Source organism: Oncorhynchus keta, unplaced genomic scaffold, assembly GCF_023373465.1.
Source record: "Oncorhynchus keta strain PuntledgeMale-10-30-2019 unplaced genomic scaffold, Oket_V2 Un_contig_880_pilon_pilon, whole genome shotgun sequence".
Lineage (NCBI taxonomy): Eukaryota > Metazoa > Chordata > Actinopteri > Salmoniformes > Salmonidae > Oncorhynchus > Oncorhynchus keta.
The window spans coordinates 25,001-52,079 of NW_026290246.1; the positions used below are offsets into that span (position 1 = coordinate 25,001).

At 49.3% G+C, this 27,079-nt stretch overlaps 1 pseudogene; it reads right to left on the bottom strand.

The window, feature by feature from the left end:
* LOC127926985 (kelch-like protein 5) overlaps positions 1-24,302 on the bottom strand; it is a 46,089-nt pseudogene extending 21,787 nt beyond the window's left edge.
* Positions 24,303-27,079: the final 2,777 nt, after the last annotated feature.

Sequence of the window (27,079 nt, forward strand, 5' to 3'; positions counted from 1 at the left end):
AGAGAGGAGAGGAGAAGAGAAGAGAAGAGAAGAGGAGAGAAGGGTAGAGGAGAGAATCAGGGAGAGGAGAGGGAGAGAAGAGAAGGTTAGAGGAGAGGAAATCAGGGAGAAGATCAGGGAGAGGAGAGGAGAGAATCAGGGAGAGGAGAGGAATAGAACAGCTTTTCCAGTCACCATAGCAACCCTCCATGGAAACAGTAGTTGTGATGATAATGGGGAGACCGTGTGTGTGTGTGAAGTGAACGGAAAACAGGAGTGTGTACCTACCATGGTGTAGCTGTGGGCAGTGTGGTGGAGGTCTGTACAGCTCTGTGTGTCTGTGGGAGTGTGTACCTACCATGGTGTAGCTGTGGGCAGTGTGGTGGAGGTGTGTACAGCTCTGTGTGTCTGTGGGAGTGTATACCTACCATGGTGTAGCTGTGGGCAGTGTGGTGGAGGTCTGTCCAGCTCTGTGTGTCTGTGGAGTGTGTACCTACCATGGTGTAGCTGTGGGAGGTCTGTACAGCTCTGTGTGTCTGTGGGAGTGTGTACCTACCATGGTGTAGCTGTGGGCAGTGTGTACCTACCATGGTGTAGCTGTGGGCAGTGTGGTGGAGGTCTGTACAGCTCTGTGTGTCTGTGGGAGTGTGTACCTACCATGGTGTAGCTGTGGGCAGTGTGGTGGAGGTCTGTACAGCTCTGTGTGTCTGTGGGAGTGTGTACCTACCATGGTGTAGCTGTGGGCAGTGTGGTGGAGGTCTGTACAGCTCTGTGTGTCTGTGGGAGTGTGTACCTACCATGGTGTAGCTGTGGGCAGTGTGGTGGAGGTCTGTACAGCTCTGTGTGTCTGTGGGAGTGTGTACCTACCATGGTGTAGCTGTGGGCAGTGTGGTGGAGGTCTGTACAGCTCTGTGTGGCTGTGGGAGTGTGTACCTACCATGGTGTAGCTGTGGGCAGTGTGTACCTACCATGGTGTAGCTGTGGGAGTGTGTACCTACCATGGTGTAGCTGTGGGCAGTGTGGTGGAGGTCTGTCCAGCTCTGTGTGTCTGTGGGGTGTGTACCTACCATGGTGTAGCTGTGGGCAGTGTGGTGGAGGTCTGTACAGCTTTGTGTGGCTGTGGGAGTGTGTACCTACCATGGTGTAGCTGTGGGCAGTGTGGTGGAGGTCTGTACAGCTCTGTGTGTCTGTGGGAGTGTGTACCTACCATGGTGTAGCTGTGGGCAGTGTGTACCTACCATGGTGTAGCTGTGGGCAGTGTGGTGGAGGTCTGTACAGCTCTGTGTGTCTGTGGGAGTGTGTACCTACCATGGTGTAGCTGTGGGCAGTGTGGTGGAGGTCTGTACAGCTCTGTGTGTCTGTGGGAGTGTGTACCTACCATGGTGTAGCTGTGGGCAGTGTGTACCTACCATGGTGTAGCTGTGGGCAGTGTGTACGGTTCCGGTTGGAGCGAGCGGTCGCATTCGCACTTCGCTCTGCAGGTTGTATAACTTTTTCATTACATTTCATTATAGTACAACGGTTGATTTGTCTAATCTTAGCAATTCTTCTTAGCTAGCTACATAGCCGTCCTTGTATCAGAGATAATTGCATAATTATCGTATTTCGTCGCCTAACGTAGCCTTCACTGCTATTCGCCCAGGAGCTAGCTAACGCTAGCTAACGCACACAGATTAGCATCACTGTAGTGCTATTCACTCAACTGTACGACTTGATTAGTTTACTGTTAGCTAGCTACATAATCTTAGCCATTCTTCTTAGCTAGCTACATAGCCGTCCTGTATCAGAGATAATTGCATAATTATCGTATTTCGTATTTCGTCGCCCTAACGTAGCCTTCACTGCTATTCGCCCAGGAGCTAGCAACGCTAGCTAACGCACACAGATTAGCATCACTGTAGTGCTATTCACTCAACTGTACGACTTGATTAGTTCAGTGTTAGCTAGCTACATAGCTGTCTTTGTTTCCAAGATAATTGTGTAGTTTAGTGTGTGTAGCCTTGGAGTGATCATCTTAATTCACTGAGGTTCGCTAGCCAGCTATTTGTCGTCCTTAACGTAGGAGACTCTGCTAGCTAGCCAACGTCTACTGAATAGAACTCAACCGTCGCATTCACAGGTAGTATCACATTTTCATTTCATTACAGTACAACGGTTTGATTTGTTTGATCGTAGCTAGCTACATAGCTAGCTACATAGCCGTCTTTGTTTCAAAGATAATTGTGTAGTCTAGAGCGATTTCCTAGGTTAGTTAGCCAGCTATTGTCGTTCTTTTAACTCAACGTAACGTAAACAACACTGCTAGCTAGCCAGCTAGCCCCGAATAGCAGCACTGTAGAAATTATTACACTCAACGGAACGACTTGATTAGTGTAGTGTCAACAACGCAGCTACTGCCAGCTAGCCTACTTTAGCAGTACTGTATCATTTTAATCATTTTAGTCAATAAGATTCTTGCTACGTAAGCCTAACTTTCTGAACATTCGAGACGTGTAGTCCGCTTGTCATTCCAATTTCCTTGCATTAGCGTAGCCTTTCTGTAGCCTGTCAACTATGTGTCTGTCTATCCCTGTTCTCTCCTCTCTGCACAGACCATACAAACGCTCCACACCGCGTGGCCGCGACCACCCTAACCTGGTGGTCCCAGCGCGTACGACCCACGTGGAGTTCCAGGTCTCCGGTAGCCTCTGGAACTGCCAATCTGCGGCCAACAAGGCAGAGTTCATCTCAGCCTATGCCTCCCTCCAGTCCCTTGACTTCTTGGCACTGACGGAAACATGGATCACCACAGATAACACTGCTACTCCTACTGCTCTCCTCGTCCGCCCACGTGTTCTCGCACACCCGAGAGCTTCTGGTCAGCGGGGTGGTGGCACCCGGATCCTCTCTCTCCCAAGTGGTCTTTCTCTCTTTCTCCCCTTACCCATCTGTCTATTGCCTCCTTTGAATTCCATGCTGTCACAGTTACCAGCCCTTTCAAGCCTAACATCCTTATCATTTATCGCCCTCCAGGTTCCTCGGAGAGTTCATCAATGAGCTTGATGCCTTGATAAGCTCCTTTCCTGAGGACGGCTCACCTCTCACAGTTCTGGGCGACTTTAACCTCCCCCACGTCTACCTTTGACTCATTCCTCTCTGCCTCCTTCTTTCCACTCCTCTCCTCTTTTGACCTCACCCTCTCACCTTCCCCCTACTCACAAGGCAGGCAATACGCTTGACCTCATCTTTACTAGATGCTGTTCTTCCACTAACCTCATTGCAACTCCCCCTCCAAGTCTCCGACCACTACCTTGTATCCTTTTCCCTCTCGCTCTCATCCAACACTTCCCACACTGCCCCTACTCGGATGGTATCGCGCCCGTCCCAACCTTCGCTTCCTCTCTCCCCGCTACTCTCTCCTCTTCCATCCTATCTTCTCTTCCCTCTGCTCAAACTTTTCTCCAACCTATCTCCTGATTCTGCCTCCTCAACCCTCCTCTCCTCCCTTACTGCATCCTTTGACTCCCTATGTCCCCTATCCTCCAGGCCGGCTCGGTCCTCCCCTCCCGCTCCGTGGCTCGACGACTCATTGCGAGCTCACAGAACAGGGCTCCGGGCAGCCGAGGAAATGGAGGAAAACTCGCCTCCTGCGGACCTGGCATCCTTTCACTCCCTCCTCTCTACATTTTTCCTCCTCTGTCTCTGCTGCTAAAGCCACTTTCTACCATTCTAAGTTCCAAGCATCTGCCTCTAACCTAGGAAGCTCTTTGCCACCTTCTCCTCCCTCCTGAATCCTCCCCCTCCCTCCTCCCTCTCTGCAGATGACTTCGTCAACCATTTTGAAAAGAAGGTCGATGACATCCGATCCTCGTTGCTAAGTCAAACGACACCGCTGGTTCTGCTCACACTGCCCTACCCTATGCTCTGACCTCTTTCTCCCCTCTCTCCAGATGAAATCTCGCGTCTTGTGACGGCCGGCCGCCCAACAACCTGCCCGCTTGACCCTATCCCTCCTCTCTTTCTCCAGACCATTTCCGGAGACCTTCTCCCTTACCTCACCTCGCTCATCAACTCATCCCTGACCGCTGGCTACGTCCCTCCCGTCTTCAAGAGAGCGAGAGTTGCACCCTTTCTGAAAAAACCTACACTCGATCCCTCCCGATGTCAACAACTACAGACCAGTATCCCTCTCTTTCTCTCAAAAAACTCTTGAGCGTGCCGTCCTTGGCCAGCTCACCGCCATCTCTCTCAGAATGACCTTCTTGATCCAAATCAGTCAGGTTTCAAGACTAGTCATTCAACTGAGACTGCTCTTCTCTGTATCACGAGCGCCCGCACTGCTAAAGCTAACTCTCTCTCCTCTGCTCTCATCCTCTAGACCTATCGGCTGCCTTCGATACTGTGAACCATCAGATCCTCCTCTCCACCCTCTCCGAGCTGGGCATCTCCGGCGCGGCCCACGCTTGATTGCGTCCTACCTGACAGGTCGCTCCTACCAGGTGGCGTGGCGAGAATCTGTCTCCTCACCACGCGCTCTCACCACTGGTGTCCCCAGGGCTCTGTTCTAGGCCCTCTCTTATTCTCGCTATACACCAAGTCACTTGGCTCTGTCATAACCTCACATGGTCTCTCCTATCATTGCTATGCAGACGACACACAATTAATCTTCTCCTTTCCCTTCTGATGACCAGGTGGCGAATCGCATCTCTGCATGTCTGGCAGACATATCAGTGTGGATGACGGATCACCACCTCAAGCTGAACCTCAGCAAGACGGAGCTCCTCTTCCTCCCGGGGAAGGACTGCCCGTTCCATGATCTCGCCATCACGGTTGACAACTCCCATTGTGTCCTCCTCCCAGAGCGCTAAGAACCTTGGCGTGATCCTGGGACAACACCCTGACGTTCTCAACTAACATCAAGGCGGTGTCCCGTTCCTGTAGGTTCATGCTCTACAACATCCGCAGAGTACGACCCTGCCTCACACAGGAAAGCGGCGCAGGTCCTAATCCAGGCACTTGTCATCTCCCGTCTTGATTACTGCAACTCGCTGCTGGCTGGGCTCCTGCCTGTGCCATTAAACCCCTACAACTCATCCAGAACGTGAGCCCGCCTGGTGTTCAACCTTCCCAAGTTCTCTCACGCCACCCCGCTCCTCCGCCCTCTCCACTGGCTTCCAGTTGAAGCTCGCATCCGCTACAAGACCATGGTGCTCGCCACGGAGCTGTGAGGGAACGGCACCTCAGTACCTCCAGGCTCTGATCAGGCCCTACACCCAAACAAGGGCACTGCGTTCATCCACCTCTGGCCTGCTCGCTCCCTACCACTGAGGAAGTACAGTTCCCGCTCAGCCCAGTCAAAACTGTTCGCTGCTCTGGCCCCCAATGGTGGAACAAACTCCTCACGACGCCAGGACAGCGGAGTCAATCACCACCTTCCGGAGACACCTGAAACCCCACCTCTTCAAGGAATACCTAGGATAGGGTAAGTAGGGTAGGTAATCCCTTCTCCCTCCCAACAAGATTTAGATGCAAGTGGCTGTTCCACTGGATTTGTCATAAGGTGTATGCACCAATTTGTAAGTCGCTCTGGATAAGAGCGTCTGCTAAATGACTTAAATGTAAATGTAAATGTGTACCTTACCATGGTGTAGCTGTGGGCAGTGTGGTGGAGGTCTGTACAGCTCTGTGGCTGTGGGAGTGTGTACCTACCATGGTGTAGCTGTGGGCAGTGTGGTGGAGGTCTGTACAGCTCTGTGTGTCTGTGGAGTGTACCTACCATGGTGTAGCTGTGGGCAGTGTGGTGGAGGTCTGTACAGCTCTGTGTGTCTGTGGGAGTGTGTACCTACCATGGTGTAGCTGTGGGCAGTGTGTACCTACCATGGTGTAGCTGTGGGCAGTGGTGGAGGTCTGTACAGCTCTGTGTGTCTGTAGGAGTGTACCACCATGGTGTAGCTGTGGGCAGTGTGTACCTACCATGGTGTAGCTGTGGGCAGTGTGTTGGAGGTCTGTCCAGCTCTGTGTCTGTGGGAGTGTGTACCTCACCATGGTGTAGCTGTGGGCAGTGTGTACCTACCATGGTGTAGCTGTCAGGCAGTGTGGTGGAGGTCTGTCCAGCTCTGTGTGTCTGTGAGTGCACCTACCATGGTGTAGCTGTGGGCAGTGTGTACCTACCATGGTGTAGCTGTGGGCAGTGTGGTGGAGGTCTGTACAGCTCTGTGTGTCTGTAGGAGTGTGTACCTACCATGGTGTAGCTGTGGGCAGTGTGTACCTACCATGGTGTAGCTGTGGGCAGTGTGTTGGAGGTCTGTCCAGCTCTGTGTGTCTGTGGGAGTGTGTACCTACCATGGTAGCTGTGGGCAGTGTGTACCTACCATGGTGTAGCTGTGGGCAGTGTGGTGGAGGTCTGTCCAGCTCTGTGTGTCTGTGGGAGTGTGTACCTACCATGGTGTGTCTGTGGGCAGTGTGTACCTACCATGGTGTAGCTGTGGAGAGCAGTGTGGTGGAGTCTGTACAGCTCTGTGTGTCTGTAGGAGTACCTACCATGTGTACCTACCATGGTGTAGCTGTGGGCAGTGTGGTGGAGGTCTGTACAGCTCTGTGTCTGTAGGAGTGTGTACCTACCATGGTGTAGCTGTGGGGGCACCATGGTGTGCAGTGTGTTGGAGGTCTGTCCAGCTCTGTGTGTCTGTGGGAGTGTGTAGCTGTGGGCAGTGTGTACCTACCATGGTGTAGCTGTGGGCAGTGTGGTGGAGGTCTGTCCACAGCTCTGTGTGTCTGTGGGCAGTGTGTACCTACCATGGTGTAGCTGTGGGCAGTGTGGTGGAGGTCTGTACAGCTCTGTGTGTCTGTAGGAGTGTGTACCTACCATGGTGTAGCTGTGGTGGAGGTCTGTACAGCTCTGTGTGTCTGTGGAGTGTGTACCTACCATGGTGTAGCTGGCAGTGTGTGTACCATGGTGTAGCCAGTGTGGTGGAGGTCTGTACAGCTCTGTGTGTCTGTGGGAGTGTGTACCTACCATGGTGTAGCTGTGGGCAGTGTGGTGGAGGTCTGTACAGCTCTGTGTGTCTGTGGGAGTGTGTACCTACCATGGTGTAGCTGTGGGCAGTGTGGTGGAGGTCTGTACAGCTCTGTGCGTCTGCGTAGCTGCGTATCCCCAGACAGTTAGACGGGTGGAGCTGTTTGATGAGGAAGTTACAGCAGGCCTGGACCACTGACTGGAGCTGGAGGAGACATGCTACTGACAATATACACTCTATAGTGTCCTCTCTCAACTCCACACGACCTGGAGAGGCACAGAGAGAGAGAGACAGAGAGAAGGCACAGAGAGAGACAGAGAGAGAGGCACAGAGACAGAGACAGAGAGAGAGAGAGAGAGAGAGAGAGAGAGAGAGAGAGAGAGAATAGAGAGAGAGACAGAGAGAGAGAGACTTTTTCTTGCTAAGAATTGAAATGTAAACTTGTAGTGTATTCAATATTTAAAATTTGATGACTTTTGTCAACTTGTAGTGTATTCAATATTTGACACACACACACACACACACACACACACACACACACACACACACACACCTAAACCCTGTATACACACACACACACACACTCACCCGACAGTTTATTAGGTACACCTAAACCTCACATATACTCAGAGGCTCTATAGGGTTGAGGTCTGGGGGGACTGACCAGGACACTCAGAGAGGCTCTATAGGGTTGATGTCTGGGGGGACTGACCAGGACACTCAGAGAGGCTCTATAGGGTTGAGGACTGGGGGGACTGACCAGGACACTCAGAGAGGCTCTATAGGGTTGAGGACTGGGGGGACTGACCAGGACACTCAGAGAGGCTCTATAGGGTTGAGGACTGGGGGGACTGACCAGGACACTCAGAGAGGCTCTATAGGGTTGAGGACTGGGGGGACTGACCAGGACACTCAGAGAGGCTCTATAGGGTTGAGGACTGGGGGGACTGACCAGGACACTCAGAGAGGCTCTATAGGGTTGAGGACTGGGGGGACTGACCAGGACACTCAGAGAGGCTCTATAGGTCTGAGGACTGGGGGAACCAGGACACTCAGAGAGGCTCTGTCTTGAGGATGCCAGAACACTCAGAGGCTCTATAGGGTTGAGGACTGGGGACTGACCAGGACACTCAGAGAGGCTCTATAGGGTTGAGGACTGGGGACTGACCAGGACACTCAGAGAGAGCTCTATAGGGTTGAGGACTGGGGGACTGACCAGGACACTCAGAGAGGCTCTATAAGGGTACCTAATAAACTGTCCGATGGAACAGTAACTGAATGTCTTGATGCCTGTCTGTAGGAGCCATCCATTATGGTGAATGGGACGGTGTACCTAATAAACTCTCCTTTGAGTGTGTGTGATATAAATAGTTTAGTACACTTCTTTTGGCCTGAGCCCTACACAGGGGTGGTGTGTAATTGTGTGTACCTGTGTAGCGTATTGTACCAGCACCCACAATGCATCAGGGTCCACCCCTCCATCTTAACCTCTTCCTGTTTGGCCTCTCGGACATCACTGGTGAACATGGCCGCAAAGTAGTCAGACACCGACGACAGGACCAGTCTGCCAGGAAGGAGAATTCAGATGTTCAGGAAGGAGAATTCAGGTGAGTGAGTGAGTGAGTGAGTGAGTGAGTGAGTGAGTGAGTGAGTGAGTGAGTGAGTGAGTGAGTGAGTGAGTGAGTGAGAAGACAGGACCAGTCTGACAGGAAGGGGAATTCAGATGTTCAGACCAGAGAGAGAGAGAGAGACAGGACCAGTCTGACAGGAAGGAGAATTCAGATGTTCAGACCAGAGAGAGGACCAGTCTGACAGGAAGGGGAATTCAGATGTTCAGACCAGAGACAGGACCAGTCTGACAGGAAGGAGAATTCTGATGTTCAGACCAGAGAGAGGACCAGTCTGACAGGAAGGGAATTCAGATGTTCAGTCCAGAGAGAGACAGGACCAGCCTGACAGGAAGGAGAATTCTGATGTTCAGACCAGAGAGAGGACCAGTCTGACAGGGAGGAGAATTCTGATGTTCAGACCAGAGAGAGGACCAGTCTGACGGGGAGGAAGGTGAGGGGAATTCAGATGTTCAAACCACTATAAATGAGACTCTCAGCACAGCGAGAGAAAGAGAAGAGAGAGAAAACAGAGATTATTCAGAAGAGAGAATTTTTGTTCGGCTAAAATAAGGCTTTCATCCGCACAAATACATTAGACTATTTACAGGGAGGGGAGGTTTGTTCGATTTCACACTCCCGGATCGACAGAAGGACATTCAGAGTCTCCGGATGCGACACTGAAGGACATTCAGAGTCTCCACATGCGACACTGAAGGACATTCAGAGTCTGACATGCGACACTGAAGGACATTCAGAGTTCCGGAAACCACTGAAGGACATTCAGAGTCTCGGATCAGCACACTGAAGGACATTCAGAGTCTCCGGATGCGACACTGAAGGACATTCAGAGTCTCCGGATGAGACACTGAAGGACATTCAGAGTCTCGGAAGACACTGAAGGACATTCAGAGTTTGTTCGGCTAAAATAAGGCTTTCGGATGCGACACTGAAGGACATTCAGAGTCTATGTTACCTGGGGCCAGGTTGTCAATTTCCACACTCCCGGATGCGACACTGAAGGACATTCAGAGTCTTGTTCCCGAAGCCACTTGGGTTGTCAATTTCACACCGGATGCGACACTGAAGGACATTCAGAGTCTTGTTCCCGAAGCCACTTGGGTTGTCAATTTCCACACTCCGGATGCGACACTGAAGGACATTCAGAGTCTTGTTCCCGAAGCCACTTGGGTTGTCAATTTCCACACTCCGGATGCGACACTGAAGGACATTCAGAGTCTTGTTCCGAAGCCACTTGGGTTGTCAATTTCCACACTCCGGATGCGACACTGAAGGACATTCAGAGTCTTGTTCCCGAAGCCACTTGGGTTGTCAATTTCCACACTCCGGATGCGACACTGAAGGACATTCAGAGTCTTGTTCCGGATGCGACACTGAAGGACATTCAGTCTCCGGAGACACTCTTGTCTCCGGATGCGACACTGAAGGACATTCAGAGTCTTGTTCCCGAAGCCACTTGGGTTGTCAATTTCCACACTCCGGATGCGACACTGAAGGACATTCAGAGTCTTGTTCCCGAAGCCACTTGGGTTGTCTTGGTAACGTGCTTAAGGTCGTTTTCCTAGTGGAAGTTGAACCTTAGCCCCAGTCTGAGGTTCTGAGCGCTCTGGAGCAGGTTTTCATCAAGGATCTCTCTGTACTTTTCTCCGTTCATCCTTTGTCCTCGATCCTGACGAGTCTCCCAGTCCCTGCTGCTGAAAAACAAATCCCAAGGCATCATGCTGCCACCACCATGCTTCACCGTAGGGATGGTGCAAGGTTTCCTCCAGACATGACGCCTGGCATTCAGGCCAAAGAGTTCAATCGGTTGTCATGACGTTGGCCTGTTGGTCAGGTTTATGACCCCCATAAATACCTTCCCCCCCTTTCCTCTCTCTCTACTAACCAGTTGAAAATATGCGTTGGTACTTAAAGAATATGATGTCAGACCAGTTGTCGTCTGAGACATTATTACTGATGATAGGACGACAAACTGTATCTTGGAAAGTCTACACATTCTAGTTATCAGATTCACATGGAATTGTTGTGCAATTTGTGAAAAGATTAAATGTAAATTTTAGCTTCTAAATGCGAGAATTGTTTCCATAAGGTAAATTCTGTTCACTCCGTGGCCCCGCCCAAGTGAACAGACATTGGTTGTAAACTATGAAACACGCCCTTCTCTCTCCACTACATAAGCCCCTATTAACGAAATTAACATTTGTGTTCCCGGGGACGTGAGGACGACGTTAAATGGGGCTAATATCAAACTACAGAACTAAGCCAACTTCAGCGTGAGCTTCAAGTATGGCAACTTGGTATGAACTTTGAACTCTTATTCACTAAAGAAGTGATACCTCCTAGCCGTTGAGTTAGCAGCAGCAGCTGTAAACGCGGACTAGGAAAGGACGGACAAAGTATCTCTTCTACCAAACACACGACGGTACTACAACGCATCCGTTCTACCAGACATTCTTCAAAGGACAGGAAGAGCTGTTGGCCAACACTGCCTTCCATCTACCACCAACCTATTGAAGCACCGCTCAGAGTAAATATTTCTTGCATTTTCCTTTTTTCCAAAATGGGTGGTTATTTAGAATGCATAAGATTCTGTATTTACGATAGCATAGCTTCATGAGGTCCGATCAGAGACCAAATTCCATTTATTCCTCAGTCTTCCCGCTCTTTCACTCAAACCCAACCCCTTTTCTTTGTGTAACCAGCAGTCATATCTGTTCCGTCCACTAGGGACATGTTATTTTATGACATCATTAGTAATCAATGTGACCCATCCTGTGTATGTAATTCTGTGTGACGGTTTAAGTATTTAGTAAATAAATAATGAAACAAAATGTTGTATTGCTGATTCAACTTGTTAGCCAGGGTTCATGAAGATAACCAAGAATTTACAACTTTCAGATGAGACTGAATAAGGTGATGATTAAATATTGACTGCTATTGATGTAAAAGAGTACCAGGACTTGAAGAGTTTATTCGGAAGATAACAGCTCTATAAACATTCTTTTGTGGTGCCCCGACTTTCCAGTTAATTACATTTACATGATTAGTTCAATCAGGTAATATTAATTACAGATAAATTATTTTATAGAATAGTCTTATGACTTCATCCGGCAAGGCAAAGACACGGCACTTGGTTTCATCAGAACAGAGAAAATGGTTTCTCATGGTCTGAGAGTCTTTAGGTGCATTTTGGCAAACTCCAAGCGGGCTGTCATGTGTCTTTACTGAGGAGTGGCTTCCGTCTGGCCACTCTACCATGAAGTCCTGATTGGTGGAGTGCTGCAGAGATGGGAGAATTTTACAGAAGGACAACCATCTCCACAGAGGAACTCTAGATCTCTGTCAGAGTGACCATTGGGTTCTTGGTCACCTCCCTGACCAAGGCTTTTCTCCCCTGATTGGTCGGTTTGACCGGGTGGCCAGATCTTAGAAGAGTTTTAGTGGTTCCAAACTTCTTCCATTTAAGAATGATGGAGGCCACCATGTTCTTGGGGACCTTTAATGCTGCAGAAATGTTTTGGTACCCTTCCCCAGATCTGTGCATCAACACAATCCTGTCTCAGAGCTCTACAGACTATTCCTTCCACCTTGGGTTTTTGCTCTGACCTGCACTGTCAGCTGTGGGACCATATATAGACAGATGAGTGCCTTTCCAAAATCATGTCCATATCAATTAAATTTACCACATGTGGACTCCAATTAATTTGTAGAAACATCTCAAGGATGATTAATGGAAACAGGATGCAGGATGGGTCTGAATACTTATATAAATAAGGTATTTCCCTTTTTTGATTTTTAATACATTTCCACAAAAAAAACTATTTTCGCTTTGTCATTACGGGGTACTGTGATGTCATTACGGGGTACTGCGATGTCATTACGGGGTACTGCGATGTCATTACGGGGTACTGCGATGTCATTACGGGGTACTGCGATGTCATTACGGGGTACTGCGATGTCATTACGGGGTACTGCGATGTCATTACGGGGTACTGCGATGTCATTACGGGGTACTGCGATGTCATTACGGGGTACTGCGATGTCATTACGGGGTACTGCGATGTCATTACGGGGTACTGCGATGTCATTACGGGGTACTGCGATGTCATTACGGGGTACTGCGATGTCATTACGGGGTACTGCGATGTCATTATGGGAAACTGCGATGTCATTATGGGGTACTGTGATGTCATTATGGGGTACTGTGATGTCATTATGGGGTATTGTGATGTCATTATGGGGTATTGTGATGTCATTACGGGGTACTGCGATGTCATTACGGGGTACTGCGATGTCATTATGGGGTACTGTGATGTCATTATGGGGTATTGTGATGTCATTATGGGAAACTGCGATGTCATTATGGGGTACTGTGATGTCATTATGGGGTACTGTGATGTCATTATGGGGTATTGTGATGTCATTATGGGGTATTGTGATGTCATTATGGGAAACTGCGATGTCATTATGGGGTACTGTGATGTCATTATGGGGTATTGTGATGTCATTATGGGAAACTGTGATGTCATTATGGGGTACTGTGATGTCATTATGGGGTACTGTGATGTCATTATGGGGTATTGTGATGTCATTATGGGGTACTGTGATGTCATTATGGGGTACTGTGATGTCATTATGGGGTATTGTGATGTCATTATGGGGTATTGTGATGTCATTATGGGGTACTGTGTGTAGATCAATGAGGCAGTGTATTAATTTAAATATATTTTAGAATGTATGTAACATTAAATGTGGAAGTGGAGGTAGAAGCTGTCAAATCAAAACAGGGGGCGTGTTCACTGGAGGTTAAAGCTGTCCAATCAAAACAGGGGGCGTGTTCACTGGAGGTTAAAGCTGTCCAATCAAAACAGGGGGCGTGTTCACTGGAGGTTAAAGCTGTCCAATCAAACAGGGGGCGTGTTCACTGGAGGTTAAAGCTGTCCAATCAAAACAGGGGGCGTGTTCACTGGAGGTTAAAGCTGTCCAATCAAAACAGGGGGCGTGTTCACTGGAGGTTAAAGCTGTCCAATCAAAACAGGGGGCGTGTTCACTGGAGGTTAAAGGGGGAAGTCAGATGTGTGGAATACATGTGAATAGTTAAAAATAGAAGATAAAGCTGTGTGTTCCAAACAGGTGCTGATTACAAATGTCATTTATATATATAATTATATATTTATACGTGTGTGTGTGTGTGTGTGTGTGTGTGTGTGTGTGTGTGTGTGTAGTTTTAGTCCGAAGTTTACATACACCTTAGCCAAATACAGTCACTGAGCTAGTCTGCAGTACCCCGGTCAGCCTTAAACTATAGTTAATCAACGAGAGGATGCAGCACTGAGCTAGTCAACGAGAGGGGGCAGCACTGAGCTAGTCAACGAGAGGATGCAGCACTGAGCTAGTCAACGAGAGGGGGGCAGCACTGAGCTAGTCAACGAGAGGGGGCAGCACTGAGCTAGTCAACAAGAGGATGCAGCACTGAGCTCGTCAACGAGAGGGGGGCAGCACTGAGCTCGTCAACGAGAGGGGGCAGCACTGAGCTAGTCAACGAGAGGGGGCAGCACTGAGCTAGATAACGAGAGGGGGCAGCACTGAGCTAGTCAACGAGAGGATGCAGCACTGAGCTAGTCAACGAGAGGGGACAGCACTGAGCTAGTCAACGAGAGGGGACAGCACTGAGCTAGTCAACGAGAGGGGACAGCACTGAGCTAGTCAACGAGAGGGGGTCAGCACTGAGCTAGTCAACGAGAGGATGCAGCACTGAGCTAGTCAACGAGAGGATGCAGCACTGAGCTAGTCAACGAGAGGGGACAGCACTGAGCTAGTCAACGAGAGGGGACAGCACTGAGCTAGTCAACGAGAGGGGGTCAGCACTGAGCTAGTCAACGAGAGGATGCAGCACTGAGCTAGTCAACGAGAGGGGGTCAGCACTGAGCTAGTCAACGAGAGGGGGCAGCACTGAGCTAGTCAACGAGAGGGGGCAGCACTGAGCTAGTCAACGAGAGGATGCAGCACTGAGCTAGTCAACGGGAGGGGGCAGCACTGAGCTAGTCAACGAGAGGGGGCAGCACTGAGCTAGTCAACGAGAGGGGACAGCACTGAGCTAGTCAACGAGAAGGGGGCAGCACTGAGCTAGTCAACGAGAGGGGGCAGCACTGAGCTAGTCAACGAGAGGGGGCAGCACTGAGTTAGTCAACGAGAGGGGGCAGCACTGAGCTAGTCAACGAGAGGGGGCAGCACTGAGCTAGTCAACGAGAGGGGGCAGCACTGAGCTAGTCAACGAGAGGATGCAGCACTGAGCTAGTTAACGAGAGGGGGTCAGCACTGAGCTCGTCAACGAGAGGGGGTCAGCACTGAGCTAGTCTGCAGTACCCCAGTCAGCCTTCAACTAGAGTTAGTCAACGAGAGGGGGGCAGCACTGAGCTAGTCAACGAGAGGGGGTCAGCATTGAGCTAGTCAACGAGAGGGGGCAGCACTGAGCTAGTCAACGAGAGGGGGCAGCACTGAGCTAGTCAACGAGAGGGGGTCAGCACTGAGCTAGTCTGCAGTACCCCAGTCAGCCTTCAACTAGAGTTAGTCAACGAGAGGGGGGCAGCACTGAGCTAGTCAACGAGAGGGGTCAGCATTGAGCTAGTCAACGAGAGGGGGCAGCACTGAGCTAGTCAACGAGAGGGGACAGCATTCCTCTCCTCTCCCTTCCCCTCCACTCACCTCCTCTACGTGACACCATTCATTCCTCTCAGGGGGCAGCACTGAGCTAGCCTGCAGTACCCCAGTCAGCCTTCAACTAGAGTTAGTCAACGAGAGGGGGTCAGCACTGAGCTAGTCAACGAGAGGGGGTCAGCATTGAGCTAGTCAACGAGAGGGGGTCAGCACTGAGCTAGTCAACGAGAGGATGCAGCACTGAGCTAGTCAACGAGAGGGGGTCAGCACTGAGCTAGTCAACGAGAGGGGGCAGCACTGAGCTAGTCAACGAGAGGATGCAGCACTGAGCTAGTCAACGAGAGGGGGCAGCACTGAGCTAGTCAACGAGAGGGGACAGCACTGAGCTAGTCAACGAGAAGGGGGCAGCACTGAGCTAGTCAACGAGAGGGGGCAGCACTGAGCTAGTCAACGAGAGGGGGCAGCACTGAGTTAGTCAACGAGAGGGGGCAGCACTGAGCTAGTCAACGAGAGGGGGGCAGCACTGAGCTAGTCAACGAGAGGGGCAGCACTGAGCTAGTCAACGAGAGGATGCAGCACTGAGCTAGTTAACGAGAGGGGGTCAGCACTGAGCTCGTCAACGAGAGGGGGTCAGCACTGAGCTAGTCTGCAGTACCCCAGTCAGCCTTCAACTAGAGTTAGTCAACGAGAGGGGGGCAGCACTGAGCTAGTCAACGAGAGGGGGTCAGCATTGAGCTAGTCAACGAGAGGGGCAGCACTGAGCTAGTCAACGAGAGGGGGCAGCACTGAGCTAGTCAACGAGAGGGGGTCAGCACTGAGCTAGTCTGCAGTACCCCAGTCAGCCTTCAACTAGAGTTAGTCAACGAGAGGGGGCAGCACTGAGCTAGTCAACGAGAGGGGTCAGCATTGAGCTAGTCAACGAGAGGGGGCAGCACTGAGCTAGTCAACGAGAGGGGACAGCATTCCTCTCCTCTCCCTTCCCCTCCACTCACCTCCTCTACGTGACACCATTCATTCCTCTCAGGGGGCAGCACTGAGCTAGCCTGCAGTACCCCAGTCAGCCTTCAACTAGAGTTAGTCAACGAGAGGGGGGCAGCACTGAGCTAGTCAACGAGAGGGGGTCAGCATTGAGCTAGTCAACGAGAGGGGGCAGCACTGAGCTAGTCAACGAGAGGGGGTCAGCATTTAGCTAGTCAACGAGAGGGGACAGCACTGAGCTAGTCAACGAGAGGGGGGCAGCACTGAGCTAGTCAACGAGAGGGGGCAGCACTGAGCTAGTCAACGAGAGGGGGCAGCACTGAGCTAGTCAACGAGAGGGGGCAGCACTGAGCTAGTCAACGAGAGGGGGCAGCACTGAGTTAGTCAACGAGAGGGGGCAGCACTGAGCTAGTCAACGAGAGGGGACAGCATTGAGCTAGTCAACGAGAGGGGGCAGCACTGAGCTAGTCAACGAGAGGGGGCAGCACTGAGCTAGTCAACGAGAGGGGGCAGCACTGAGCTAGTCAACGAGAGGGGCAGCACTGAGCTAGTCAACGAGAGGGGGCAGCATTGAGCTAGTCAACGAGAGGGGACAGCATTGAGCTAGCTAAAAACTCATGTTTTCACAATTCCTGACATTTAATCCTAGTACAAATTCCCTGTCTTAGGTCAGTTAGGATCACCAATTTATTTTAAGAATGTGAAATGTCAGAATAATAGCAGAGAGAATTATTTATTTCAGCTTTTATTTCTTTCATCACATCACCCAGTGGGTCAGAAGGTTACATACACTCACAATTAGAATTTGGTAGCATTGCCTTTAAATTGTTTAACTTGGGTCAAACGTTTCAGGTGGCCTTCCACAAGCTTCCCACAATAAGTTGGGTGAATTTTGGCCAATTCCTCCTGACAGAGCTGGTGTAACGGAGTCAGGTTTGTAGGCCTCCTTGCTGCACATACTTTCAGTTCTGCCCATACATTTTCTATGTGACTGAGGTCAGGGCTTTGTGATGGTCACTCCAATACCTTGACTTTGTTGTCCTTAAGCCACAACTTTGGAAGTATGCTTGGGGTCATTGTCCATTTGGAAGACCCATTTGCAACCAAGCTTTAACTTCCTGACTGATGTCTTGAGATGTTTGCTTCAATATATCCACATCATTTTCCTTCCTCGTGATGCCATCTATTTTGTGAAGTGCACCAGTCTCCCTCCTGCAACAAAGCACCTCGCCAACATGATGCTGCCACCCCCGTGCTTCACGGGTTGGGATGGTGTTCTTCGGCTTGCAGCCTCCCCCCTTTTTCCTACAAGCATAACGATGGTCATTGTGGCCAAACAGTTCTGTTTGTTTCATGCACAAAGTAGATGTCCTAACAGACTTGCCAAAACAATAGTTTGTTAACAAGACATTTGTTGGAGTGGATGGAAAAACACGTTTTAAATTACTCCAACCTAAGTGTATGTAAACTTCCTTCTTCAACTGTGTGTGTGTGTGTGTGTGTGTGTGTGTGTGTGTGTGTGTGTTACCTGTGAGCAGGTATCCTCCTGTCCCCTGCCACCAGAGTGACGTCACACAGCTGCTTGGTTCGGAGGTAGGTCTCCATCCTGCTGAAGGTCAGGTCTGCGTGTGCGTGAGCCGTGTACACACACTCGTCGGGGGACACACACTCGTCGGGGGACACACACGGTTCCATCGAGACACATGAGGACAGCGTTGCGCTGCTGTTGGAAGTCCTACACACATACACAGAGAGATCACTCACACACACACACACACACAGAGAGATCACTCACACACACAGAGAGATCACTCACACACACACACACACACAGAGAGATCACTCACTCACACACTCACACACACACACACACACACACACACACACACACACACACACACACAGAGAGATCACACACACACACACACACACAGAGAGATCACTCACACACACACACACACACAGAGATAACACACACACACACACACACACACACACAACACACACACACACACACACACACACACACTTTATTTAACTAGTGTTCACCTGCGAGAGTAAGACACGATGTACACATCAAGATTGTGTTTTGGTCTATGGCAACCAAGACCATAGCATGACACACACTGCAATTTAGTCTGCTACGAAGACTTAGTGAAGTGTGTAGTGTTTGTAACGCAGATGTGACCTTGTCATTCAAGACAGGATAAATATATATCGTTTTAGATGATAATAAAACATGTTTTGTGAAATTACTTTATCTTCAACTTGTTTCTCAAACTTCATAGAAAGTCAAACGAGCTTCCACTGCCGAGCAGCAAGCTAAAAGCTAGGCTAGGTTGACGGTACCACTGTAGCTAGCTAAAATCTAGGCTAGGTTGACGGTACCACTGTAGCTAGCTAAAAGCTAGGCTAGGTTGAAAATATCACTGTAGCAAGCTAAAAGCTAGGCTAGGTTGAAAATATCACTGTAGCAAGCTAAAAGCTAGGCTAGGTTGAAAATACCACAGTAGCTAGCTAAAAGCTAGGCTAGGTTGAAGATACCACTGTAGCTAGTTAAAAGCTAGGCTAGGTTGAAGATACCACTGTAGCTAGTTAAAAGCTAGGCTAGGTTGAAAATATCACTGTAGCTAGCTAAAAGCTGGGCTAGGTTGAAAATACCACTGTAGCTAGCTAAAAGCTAGGCTAGGTTGAAAATACCACAGTAGCTAGCTAAAAAGCTAGGCTAGGTTGAAAATACCACAGTAGCTAGCTAAAAGCTAGGCTAGGTTGAAAATACCACAGTAGCTAGCTAAAAGCTAGGCTAGGTTGAAAATACCACTGTAGCTAGCTAAAAGCTAGGCTAGGTTGAAAATATCACTGTAGCTAGCTAAAAGCTAGGCTAGGTTGACGGTACCACTGTAGCTAGCTAAAAGCTAGGCTAGGTTGACGGTACCACTCGAGCTAGCTAAAAGCTAGGCTAGGTTGAAAATACCACTGTAGCTAGCTAAAAGCTAGGCTAGGTTGAAGATACCACTGTAGCTAGCTAACAGCTAGGCTAGGTTGAAGATACCACTGTAGCAAGCTAAAAGCTAGGCTAGGTTGAAAATATCACTGTAGCTAGCTAAAAGCTAGGCTAGGTTGACGGTACCACTGTAGCTAGCTAAAAGCTAGGCTAGGTTGACGGTACCACTCGAGCTAGCTAAAAGCTAGGCTAGGTTGAAGATACCACTGTAGCTAGCTAAAAGCTAGGCTAGGTTGAAAATATCACTGTAGCTAGCTAAAAGCTAGGCTAGGTTGACGGTACCACTGTAGCTAGCTAAAAGCTAGGCTAGGTTGACGGTACCACTCGAGCTAGCTAAAAGCTAGGCTAGGTTGAAGATACCACTGTAGCTAGCTAAAAGCTAGGCTAGGTTGAAAATACCACTGTAGCTAGCTAAAAGCTAGGCTAGGTTGAAAATACCACTGTAGCTAGCTAAAAGCTAGGCTAGGTTGAAGATACCTGGTAGCTAGCTAAATGCTGGGCTAGGTTGAAAATACCTGGTAGCTAGCTAAAAGCTATGCTAGGTTGAAAATACCACTGTAGCTAGCTAAAAGCTAGGCTAGGTTGAAGATACCTGGTAGCTAGCGACCTATAATAAAGATAATATAAAACAAACGTCATTACCATCACAATAAACTTAAAAACAGGTGGCAACAGTCATAAAAATACAATTTAAAAAAAATCGGGTATTATTTATCATTACTTAAAAATAGTACACACTTATAGGAATGGGTCATTGTTTCCAAGTTTGCTAGCTACCCATATTATTTACTTCTTCTGTGGTTTGGTAACTTCCTGTTCTTCCAATGACTCTGGGTTTGAAAAGATTAATAGTTGGTATTCAGCAGTCATAAAAGTATACCCTTATTTACCTTTAAAATAGGGATATTGTCAGCTCTTTTTTTTCACCCCTCTCTCGTTTTTTTTTTAACCTTTATTTAACTTAACACAGTTAAGAACAAATTCTTATTTTCAATGACGGCCTAGGAACAGTGTTGTTAACTGCCTGTTCAGGGGCAGAACGACAGTTTTGTACCTTGTCAGCTCGGGGGGTTTGAACTAGACCCACAGCGAGCCTCCTATATACGGTACACATACAGAGAGCCTCCTATATACGGTAGACCCACAGAGAGCCTCCTATATACGGTAGACCCACAGAGAGCCTCCAATATACGGTACACATACAGAGAGCCTCCTATATACGGTAGACCCACAGAGAGCCTCCTATATACGGTAGACCCACAGAGAGCCTCCTATATACGGCACACATACAGCGAGCCTCCTATATGCGGCAGACCCACAGCGAGCCTCCTATATACGGTAGACCCACAGCGAGCCTCCTATATACGGTAGACCCACAGCGAGCCTCCTATATACGGTAGACCCACAGCGAGCCTCCTATATACGGTAGACCCACAGCGAGCCTCCTATATACGGTAGACCCACAGCGAGCCTCCTATATACGGTAGACATACAGCGAGCCTCCTATATACGGTAGACATACAGCGAGGCTCCTATATACGGTAGACATACAGCGAGCCTCCTATATACGGTAGACCCACAGAGAGCCTCCTATATAGGGTACACCCACAGAGAGCCTCCTATATAGGGTACACCCACAGAGAGCCTCCTATATACGGTAGACCCACAGCGAGCCTCCTATATACGGTAGACCCACAGCGAGCCTCCTATATACGGTAGACCCACAGCGAGCCTCCTATATACGGTAGACCCACAGCGAGCCTCCTATATACGGTAGACCCACAGCGAGCCTCCTATATACGGTAGACCCACAGAGAGCCTCCTATATACGGTAGACCCACAGCGAGCCTCCTATATACGGTAGACCCACAGCGAGCCTCCTATATACGGTAGACCCACAGCGAGCCTCCTATATACGGTAGACCCACAGCGAGCCTCCTATATACGGTAGACCCACAGCGAGCCTCCTATATACGGTAGACCCACAGCGAGCCTCCTATATACGGTAGACCCACAGCGAGCCTCCTATATACGGTAGACCCACAGCGAGCCTCCTATATACGGTAGACCCACAGCGAGCCTCCTATATACGGTAGACCCACAGCGAGCCTCCTATATACGGTAGACCCACAGCGAGCCTCCTATATGCGGTAGACCCACAGCGAGCCTCCTATATACGGTAGACCCACAGCGAGCCTCCTATATGCGGTAGACCCACAGCGAGCCTCCTATATGCGGTAGACCCACAGCGAGCCTCCTATATGCGGTAGACCCACAGCGAGCCTCCTATATGCGGTAGACCCACAGCGAGCCTCCTATATGCGGTAGACCCACAGCGAGCCTCCTATATACGGTAGACCCACAGCGAGCCTCCTATATACGGTAGACCCACAGCGAGCCTCCTATATACGGTAGACCCACAGCGAGCCTCCTATATACGGTAGACCCACAGCGAGCCTCCTATATACGGTAGACCCACAGAGAGCAACATATGTTGAATGCTGCTTGCTATACAAAGTTGACCATTCAGTAAAAACCTATAGAGAATTTAACTTTGTACAGAAAGTAGGCAGGCTAACAGAAAGTAGGCAGGCTAACAGAAAGCTAACAGAAAGTAGGCAGGCTAACAGAAAGTAGTCAGGCTAACAGAAAGTAGGCAGGCTAACAGAAAGCTAACAGAAAGTAGTCAGGCTAACAGAAAGTAGTCAGGCTAACAGAAAGTAGGCAGGCTAACAGAAAGCTAACAGAAAGTAGGCAGGCTAACAGAAAGTAGGCAGGCTAACAGAAAGCTAACAGAAAGTAGGCAGGCTAACAGAAAGTAGTCAGGCTAACAGAAAGTAGGCAGGCTAACAGAAAGTAGGCAGGCTAACAGAAAGCTAACAGAAAGTAGGCAGGATAACAGAAAGTAGGCAGGCTAACAGAAAGTAGGCAGGCTAACAGAAAGTAGGCAGGCTAACAAAAGTAGGCAGGCTAACAGAAAGCTAACAGAAAGTAGGCAGGCTAACAGAAAGTAGGCAGGCTAACAGAAAGTAGGCAGGCTAACAGAAAGTAGGCAGGCTAACAGAAAGTAGGCAGGCTAACAGAAAGTAGGCAGGCTAACAGAAAGCTAACAGAAAGTAGGCAGGCTAACAGAAAGTAGACAGGCTAACAGAAAGTAGACAGGCTAACAGAAAGTAGGCAGGCTAACAGAAAGTAGGCAGGCTAACAGAAAGCTAACAGAAAGTAGGCAGGCTAACAGAAAGTAGGCAGGCTAACAGAAAGTAGTCAGGCTAACAGAAAGTAGGCAGGCTAACAGAAAGCTAACAGAAAGTAGGCAGGCTAACAGAAAGTAGGCAGGCTAACAGAAAGCTAACAGAAAGTAGGCAGGCTAACAGAAAGTAGTCAGGCTAACAGAAAGTAGGCAGGCTAACAGAAAGTAGGCAGGCTAACAGAAAGCTAACAGAAAGTAGGCAGGCTAACAGAAAGTAGGCAGGCTAACAGAAAGTAGTCAGGCTAACAGAAAGTAGGCAGGCTAACAGAAAGCTAACAGAAAGTAGGCAGGCTAACCGAAAGTAGGCAGGCTAACCGAAAGTAAGCAGGCTAACAGAAAGTAGGCAGGCTAACCGAAAGTAGGCAGGCTAACCGAAAGTAGGCAGGCTAACCGAAAGTAGGCAGGCTAACCGAAAGTAAGCAGGCTAACCGAAAGTAGGCAGGCTAACCGAAAGTAGGCAGGCTAACAGAAAGTAGGCAGGCTAACAGAAAGTAGGCAGGCTAACAGAAAGTAGGCAGGCTAACAGAAAGTAGGTAGGCTAACAGAAAGTAGGCAGGCTAACAGAAAGTAGGCAGGCTAGGCAGGCTAACCGAAAGTAGGCAGGCTAACAGAAAGTAGGCAGGCTAACAGAAAACAGAAAGTAGGCAGGCTAACAGAAAGTAGGCAGGCTAACAGAAAGCTAACAGAAAGTAGGCAGGCTAACGAAAGAAGCAGGCTAAGAAAGTAGGCAGGCTAACAGAAAGTAGGCAGGCTAACAGAAAGTAGGCAGGCTAACAGAAAGTAGGTAGGCTAACAGAAAGTAGGCAGGCTAACAGAAAGCTAACAGAAAGTAGGCAGGCTAACAGAAAGTAGGCAGGCTAACAGAAAGTAGGCAGGCTAACAGAAAGTAGGCAGGCTAACAGAAAGTAGGCAGGCTAACAGAAAGTAGGCAGGCTACATTTACATTTAAGTAATTTAGCAGACGCTCTTATCCAGAGCGACTTACAAATTGGTGCATTCACCTTATGACATCCAGTGGAACAGTCACTTTACAATAGTGCATCTAAAGAGTTAGCTGAAACACAGACCTACGTTAAAGCACCGAGAGGAGACAACAAGCTCAACTCATTCTCCTCATACCTGCAGGAGCTGGAGGCAGTTTCGTCGCGGTTATTATTACTCTCGGTTCCGGTCAGTCCCGTCTCCTCTTCAGCCACGGGAACAGACGCCTCCGGTACCGCCGGTTGGAGGAGCGATGAGCCGTCCGCGGGGCGCTCTATGTCTGTTACCGGCAGAGAGTGAGAGACAGACAACCGGGTGACCCACTCCGGTTGGCTGAAGGACCGCGGACAAGAGGAATGTCCAGCTGCCGCGGCTGCAAACGCTGTTACCGGGAGGTTATCAGTGGGACTCCCAACAGAATTATCCGTAAACTTGCAGTTATTGGCGTTGCATGAACTATCACCACTACAACTACCGTTACCGCTAGTTCCAACTGCTACTATGCAATTATTTCCTGTACCGGTTCCGTTACTGGTAGAACAGACACTAACAGAGGGGCTCTGGTACTCTCCGGGGCTGGCCCCTGCTCCTCTCCCGGTAAAGAAGTCTCCTAGCGGGGGGTTGTGGGGCGGGGGAACAGCCGGGTGACCGAACCACCTCCATCGACTCCGGAGGATCTGCTTCACATCGAAGTCTTTCCGCAGAGAAGAGGAGCCGCTGGTTGACATCCAGGCTCTGGAGACCGGGAGAAATGTCCCGGAGCTCGTACCTAGTTACCGTCGCTTACTGTACTACAGCTCTCTATGAAACCCCACGGTTACAACTGAGGAAGAGAGGCTTGAGGAGGAGGAGGGAGAGAGAGAAGGAAGAGAGAGAGAGAGACAGCACTCCGTTCGGTTTCCAAAGAACACGGTGTAGGAGTTGTCTTTTCTCCTCTCCCTCCTATGCTGGTGCTCACCGACAACACTCTCTCTCTCTCTCTCTCTCTCTCTCTCTCTCCACGTTGCAACGGCACAACGGAGCACGTAATTGGGCCACTATCTCTGTGTGTATAAAATGACCACCTCCACATAAAAACACACACACAGTTCTTCATCTATACGAAAGGGAATTTATTGTGTCAAACGCTTTATGCACAAACCAGGCAACATTTTACACATATGGAAAATAGAATATTCTGGTGGTATAGGACAATAAGGTGTGTGTGTGTGTGTGTCATCTGTCTCTCTCATCTAATGAATTAGAGAGCAATGAGGAGATGGACACCGTCTCTCTCATCTAATGAATTAGAGAGCAATGAGGAGATGGACACCGTCTCTCTCATCTAATGAATTAGAGAGCAATGAGAGATGGACACCGTCTCTCTCATCTAATGAATTAGAGAGCAATGAGGAGATGGACACAGTCTCTCTCATCTAATGAATTAGAGCAATGAGGAGATGGACACCGTCTCTCTCATCTAATGAATTAGAGAGCAATGAGGAGATGGACACCGTCTCTCTCATCTAATGAATTAGAGAGCAATGAGGAGATGGACACAGTCTCTCTCATCTAATGAATTAGAGAGCAATGAGGAGATGGACACCGTCTCTCTCATCTAATGAATTAGAGAGCAATGAGGAGATGGACACAGTCTCTCTCATCTAATGAATTAGAGAGCAATGAGGAGATGGACACAGTCTCTCTCATCTAATGAATTAGAGAGCAATGAGGAGATGGACACAGTCTCTCTCATCTAATGAATTAGAGAGCAATGAGGAGATGGACACAGTCTCTCTCATCTAATGAATTAGAGAGCAATGAGGAGATGGACACAGTCTCTCTCATCTAATGAACTGGAGAGCAATGAGGAGATGGACAGAGTCTCTCTCATCTAATGAATTAGAGAGCAATGAGGAGATGGACACTGTCTCTCTCATCTAATGAACTGGACCCTACAGAGGGACCCTACAGACGGACCCTACAGACGGACCCTACAGACGGACCCTACAGAGGGACCAAAGGAACCCTAAAGTGTGCTTAGAACCAACTGAGAAGAACTGTCTGTTCCTCATCTCCTCTCTTTCCGGTCACCTCTCCTCTCTCCATCTGCATTGCAGCATTCCCAGAGATTGTTAATGGCTGAGTGGATCCCCGAGGACCAATCATCTTGGCCATGTTCTGTTATAATCTCCACCAGGCACAGCCAGAAGAGGACTGGCCACCCCTCATAGCCTGGTTCCTCTCTAGGTTTCTAATCTATACCAGGCACAGCCAGAAGAGGACTGGCCACCCCTCATAGCCTGGTTCCTCTCTAGGTTTCTAATCTCCACCAGGCACAGCCAGAAGAGGACTGGCCACCCTCATAGCCTGGTTCCTCTCTAGGTTTCTAATCTCCACCAGGCACAGCCAGAAGAGGACTGGCCACACCCTCATAGCCTGGTTCCTCTCTAGGTTTCTAATCTCCACCAGGCACAGCCAGAAGAGGACTGGCCACCCCTCATAGCCTGGTTCCTCTCTAGGTTTCTTCCTAGGTTCTGGCCTTTCTAGGGAGTTTTTCCGAGCCACTGTGCTTCTACACCTGCATTGCTTGCTGTTTGGGGTTTTAGGCTGGGTTTCTGTACAGCACTTTGAGATATCAGCTGATGTAAGAAGGGCTTTATAAATAGATTTGATTGATCACATCCTCTCTCTTCATTTCCTCCGAGGACCCTCATTTCTTCCGAGGACCCATCCCATTTCTTCTCCGAGGAACCATCCCATTTCTTCCCGAGGACCCATCCCATTTAGGAACCATCCCATTTCTTCTCCGAGGACCCATCCCAGGACCCATCCCATTTCTTCTCCGAGGACCCATCCCATTTATTCCCCGAGGACCCATCCCATTTCTTCATTTCCGAGGACCCATCCCATTTCTTCTTCCCGAGGAACCATCCCATTTCTTCCGAGGACCCATCCCATTTCTTCCGAGGACCCATCCCATTTCTTCCGAGGACCCATCCCATTTCTTCCGAGGACCCATCCCATTTCTTCTTCCGAGGAACCATCCATCCCATTTCTTCCCGAGGAACCATCCCATTTCTTCTCCGGGAACCAACAACCATCCAGTCACCTTCCTGAATAACCCAATGGACACACCCTACATACAACAGACCTCTACTACAGTAGGATATAGACACACCTAGCAGAATGTAGTCTACATACAGACCTCTCTACTACAGTAGGATATAGACACACTGTCTAATGCTGTCTCTAATAGAGATATAGACACACCAGAGGACAACCCATACACACACACACTCTACAGACCACACACACTCTACAGACACAACACACACACAGACACTACACACACACACTCTACAACCACACAGGATACAGACACACTCTACAGTAGGATACACACACACCTACAACTCTACAGACCACACAGTAGGATACAGACCACCACTCTACATACCACACTCTACTACAGACACACCTAGCAGAACCACTACACACCACACACTACTACAACCAACAGACACACTCTACAGAAACCATATAGACCTCTACTACAGTAGGATATAGACACACCTAGCAGAATGTAGTCTACATACAGACTACACACACACTACATGTACCACAG